We start from the raw sequence: 6,075 nt of genomic DNA, 5'->3' as shown, positions 1-6,075 counted from the left end.
TTCAGTATTGCATGAGAGATACATTGAACAATATGATCAAGATATAGATATTCAAGGCAAACGAGTAGAAGAATTGGATTATCATATTAAGGACCAACTCTTGTATAATTGTGGGAAGCTATGCATTCCACAAACTAAAAGAGTAAAGATAATTCGAGAAGCACACACTTATCTAATATCAGGTCACTTTGGTGTAAGTAAAACAGTTTCACAGCTGTAAAGATTTTATTATTGGCCAAAAATGAATGAGACAATTTCTAGATATGTAAGAGGGTGTACCATGTGTGCTAAAAGCAAGGCCAACAATAGAAAACTAGGCTTGTACACTCCACTACCAGTTCCTTCTCATCCTTGGGAAAGTGTTTCCCTGGGCTTTGTTGCAGGACTGCCTAAATCTAGGAAAGGTCATGACTATTTATATGTTGTTGTGGATAGGTTCAGCAAAATGTGTATTTTAATACCTTGTAACAAACAGATTACAGCTAAATAAACTGCAAAGTTGTTCTTTCAGCATGTATGGGTTCATTTTGGATTACCCACTTCCATAATATCTGATTGAGATACCCGATTTGTTGGGAAATTTTGGTCAAGTTTGTGGGAATTGATGGACACCAAGCTGAAGAAAATCATAGCTTTTCATCTGCGAACAAATCGTCAAACAGAAGTGGTCAACAGGACAATGATCCAGTTGCTTAGAGGCTATTGCAGCAAGCATCCCAAACTTTGGGATGAACATTTATGTTATGTGCAACATGCTTACAACCGAGCTAAACATTCTTCTACAAAGAGATCTCCTTTTGAAACCTGTTTTGGTTTCACACCAAGGTCTCCCTTGGATTTTTTCTTTGGTAAAGACATAGCAGTTGATGGACACAGTGATGTGGACAAGGCAGCCAAGTTCATTGAACAAATCCAAGAGATTCACTAGGCAGTACAGGAACAGCTGGAAAAGAGCCAAGCCAAGCACAAGCCAAGGCATGACAAGCATCGGATGGAGCATAGTTTCCAAGTTGGTGATCAAGTCTGGCTATATATCAACAAAGACCGAATGCAAGGAGAAGGTAAGAAGCTGAAGCCAATAAGGTATGGACCTTTCAAGATACTTGAGAATGCTTTTTGCCTTGATCTACCAGCTTACATGCACATCTACTCAGTTGTTAATGCAGACAACTTGAGACTATTTGAACCTTCATTAATTGAAGATCCCAAAGAGCAGAGTCAATTGCCTTCTATTGATGATCTGTTACCTGAATATCTTAATGAGTTGCAGGAAGATACAATTTTGGACAGGTAAGAACTACATGCAGAGGGGATGTTGAGTACCTCAGGATCGAACTCAAAGGTTTAAAGCCAAGCAGTGTGAAATGGATAGAAATTGAGCAAGCAAGGAAGCAATACCATCACTTGATTGATGCTTGAAAGAAAAACCAACTTTTGGTGGTCCAAAAGCTTTTTCAGTGGGAAGGCTGTGATCCGAATTGGATCCTAAAACTCTCTAAGTTTTCATGGTTGTTTCAAATTATGCCAAAAGATTCAAGTCCTAGAAAATATTGAAGCTATCAGAAGGAATGGACAGCCCCAAAGAATGTCTTTGATATCAAATCATTCTTGGGATTAGCTAGATATTATCGTAGATTCATTGAGGAGTTTTCAAAGATCACCTTTCCAATGACCTCTTTACAGAAAAAGGGATGCGCTTTCCAATGGACAGCAGATTGTCAGCAAAGCTTTGAAAAATTAAAGCATCTGCTCACCATTGCACTAGTACTAAAAGTAGCAGATCCAGAAAAATCTTTAGTGGTTTGCATGGATGCAAGCAAGGAGGGTGTTGGTGGGGTGCTGACACAGTATGGAAAGGTGATTTCTTATGAATCTCGAAAGTTCAAGGAGTGTGAGCAACGATATTCAACTTATGACCTTGAATTGACAACAGTAGTGCATTTACTTAAAATCTGGCGACATTACCTATTGGGGAAGAAATTTTTGCTACTAATAGATCATAGCAGCCTTACCAACTTCTTCAATCAATCTAGCTTAAACGTCCAACAAGCCAGATGGACAAATTTCTTAAGAGAATTCGACTTTGAGATGAAACATTTAAAGGGGAAAGAAAACCATGTGGCCGACGCACTGAGCAGAAAATTACGATGTATCTATGAGGTCCGAATGAGCCAAGTAAGTTCAAATATTCCTAAAATCATAAAGGAGGTAGCTAGCAAAGATCCGAAGTATACTTTCCTTTAGAAATAGTAAAAAGAAGCTTTGCTGAAAAGGAAGAATTAGAATTTGTAATAAATTCCAATAATCTCCTCACTTTTAAAAACATAATTTATATTCCAAACCAAAACTCAAGTAAACTATTGAAATTAGATGAGTTTCATAAGAAACCTTATGCTGGCCACCCAAGTTATCATAAAATGTTTTCAACCATATAGAAAGGGTACTTTTGGTCCGGATTGAGGAAGGATATTGTAGTATATTTTCCCAAATGTTTGGAGTGTCAACTGGTGAAAGCAGAACACCAACATCCCGCTGGATTGTCACAACCATTGCCCATTCCAGAATGGAAATGGGAGACTATATCCTTAGATTTCATCATCGGTTTACCCTGCACAAGGAAGCAACATGATTCAATTATGTTGGTGGTATACAAATTGAGTAAAACATCTCACTTCATACCTATAAAATCCACATATAAAACAGTGGAAATCACAGATATAATATATGAAGGATATATTTCTCTTACATGGGATACCCAAGGTAGTGATTTCGGATAAGGATGTTAAATTTACATCCACCTTCTGGAAGACTCTCTTTGCAGGATTAGGTACTCAAATCTACTTTAGTACTGCCTACCATCCTCAAAACGGATGGACACACTAAACGGGTAAATCAGGTGTTAGAAGACATGCTACACATGTTCGTGATGCAACAACCACACAAGTGGGAGGATTACCTCCATCTAGTGGAATTTTAATATAATAATGGACATCATGTATCACTAGGCATGAGCCCTTTCAAGGTATTGTATGGAAGAAAGTGCAGAGTACAGATAGATTGGAATAATCTGGTGAATAAGATACCAATGTGTCTTGACATGCTAGCAGAAATGGAGGAGGCTGTTAAGAAAGTGTAACAAATTTTAAGGGTAGACCAAGATAGAGAGAAGGTGTATGCAGATGAAAAAATGACTTATAGGGAATTTCAACCCGGAGATCATGTTTACCTAAGAGTGAAGCCCCATAAATGCTCCTTGCAGTGGCGAAGTTGTGTTAAATTAGCACCCTGATACTGTGGCCCTTTTCAAGTCTTGGAAAGAATTGGACCGACGGCCTATAAGCTTGCGCTACCAAGCCACATTCGGGTCCACAATGTATTTCATGTATCTTTACTAAAGAAATATTTGTATAACCCTCAGCATATTATTGATTGGGAAAATATTCAGGTAATGGTTTAATGGGTATAAGATTGGATATATATATATATATATATATATATAGATATATATATATATATATATATATATATACATGTTTTTTATGAAAGTAACTGAGAATTGTTTTATGGTGCAGGTCGAACCGAAAGGAGAGTTCTGAGTAGAACCTCTCCGTATTCTCGATCAGTGGAAAACCAACTTGCAGAAGCAAGTCATCACCCAAGTTAAAGTGCAATGGAAGCACTTTGGCCTGGAAGAGGCCACTTGGGAAGAGGAGGAATTCATGTGAAAGGCTTATCCCGCATTGTTTTCTGAAAAGGAAGAGAACACCAGGGATGGTGTTCCTCATGTGGGGGGGGGGGAGATGTAACACCCCAAGTTGCATAAAGATTACTGAGATCATTAAGTGAATGTTTTACTAAAATATATTTTAAATATTATTATATTTTGATGAGAAATATGAACTGATATAGGCTGAAGGGCCAAGAAACATATATGGTAATTACCTAAATTATAGGTAGTAATACTTTAACAAAAATAACACTATTTTGTTTATTTAAAAGAAACGGTTACCAAGAAATAGTTACCCTTTGCCTAAGAAGGGTAATATAGAGAGGGGAAAAGAGCAGAAAAAGGTTCCTAGAGCTGGGTGGAATAAACCAATGGGAAAAACTTGCTCAGTATAGTCGATAAAAGAGTATAGAGATTGAGGCTGGACCGAAGTCTTGAGGCCCATAATACTGACTGCAACTGGACTAGTTCCAACATAAAAAGATAAAAGGTGCTCGGGGGAGAGTCTGGACGTGATTGCTAGACTCGTGGGTGGGAGGAGAGACCTTTCGAATATATTGTCTTTACAGGTTAACTGATAACTGAGGTAGCAAGCTCTTTAAAGATTTATTGCTGAACTATAAATATGATTATGTACAGTAGCTATTATTGTCTATTTTATAGGTTAATGGAAAACTGAGGTATTAAGCTATCAAAAGATTCATTTCTGAACTATAAATATGATCATATACAATAGCTATTAATATCTATAGAATAGATTAACAGAGTACTGAATTGTAGTTTTTAATACTTGAATTCACAGGTATATAAATAAGGTAGTAGGCTAACTATTGAATTAACAGCCAGGGAGTTTCTCAAATACTGAACAAAAGACGAATACTCCAATAGCCGAACTGTACAAATTATAAGTATGAAATAAAAGAGAAAATGAAGTCAAGAATAGTGTAAAGGTTAGAATACTAACAAGAACTCTAGAACATATTCTCGAGCTTGTAACTATGATTACCGAAAAAGAAAGTTAATTTCCATCTTGATACAATATGCCGATAATCATGATTACCAACGAAAACGAAATAAGTAGTAAACAGTCATCATGGTATGGTAGCATCAAGAATCGACATAATAAATAAAAACTGTGTATTGAAACTAGAGATAATGCTATTCGAGCCTTTCTTTATAAATCTAGCATAGTTTAATAAACCTAGTTCCTATTTCCTTCATCAGAATAACATATGCAGAGAAAAATCCATAAACAAAATAAGTCTTTCACATATCGTAGTTAAGCCAAAACAAAACATTACTCTGTTGATTAAATTTAACAAATAGACATTGAAACTATGCCATCAAATAGTCGAATGAAGACATCCTTGACCCCTCTCAAGTGGAATTTATAAACATTTACCACATGCATTCCTATAAAAAAAATAAAATAGGCTCGAAAGCCTTTAAATTCATCAATAGTTACATTTCAAATCTTGGAAATGATCGATAGACGTAGTTGGTCAAATAACTAACAAATAAAGCTTAAGGAAAGCTTGTGTCTAGGCATTACAACCCTAATGCTCTATCAGAGATAAACCCTCTCCATAAAACACTTAAGAACTTAATTTTGAATAGAGGCCAAGGACTTAGCTCCAACCTGAAAAAGAATGGGCATGCCATAAGATCTTTTGCAATTATAAGTCACGATTTTAAGTACTAAAACCTCCCGAATGTGGCGTACCTGTGATTCAGAGAATGTGAATTATTCATTGTTAATAGAATCCATTAACCTGTTGCTCATGCATATAAAGTCAACCCTGAATGGGAAGGAGCCTTACCTGAGATAAGATCTCGGCCTCGACGAGTCACCCACCTATAATAGTAGGTTAAAACTCAGCTTTATAACCTAAATACATCATAAGGGAAACCTAGGACGGAAAAACCCTAAAGAACCAAGAATTGAGTTCAAAAATAATCATGAAATCCTGCTATCGTGATTACATACCTACCACAGATGATCTAGAGTGCATGCTACCGTCTGCCATCTCTGAACCTCCATAGATTATTCCTGAATAGTGGCGAGAAAACCTCAGATGGGTTTTACAGTAATTACCCAACAAATATCAGTCTTTATACTCAGTTAATGAAATTGTAGAATGGAACAGTTAAGGGGTTACCTGCTCTGGGGAGTTTAGAGGCCTCCCTTGCTATTATGTCATGCAGAGCACCATAACCAGAGCCCTTGTAGAGCACCATAACCAAATCCCTCATAGAGAAGCACAATGAGAGGAATGGAAACAACAATAAGACCACCAAGGTTCAGCGCGATGAGTTGGTTAGGTTAAACCCTATCCAATCTCTATTGT

The sequence above is a fragment of the Pinus tabuliformis genome, chromosome 3_2 (assembly GCF_031772625.1).
Source record: "Pinus tabuliformis cultivar Carrire ecotype Pingquan chromosome 3_2, CPIR1, whole genome shotgun sequence".
In the NCBI taxonomy this organism is placed as follows: Eukaryota; Viridiplantae; Streptophyta; class Pinopsida; order Pinales; family Pinaceae; genus Pinus; species Pinus tabuliformis.
This window is presented reverse-complemented; position numbering follows the sequence as displayed.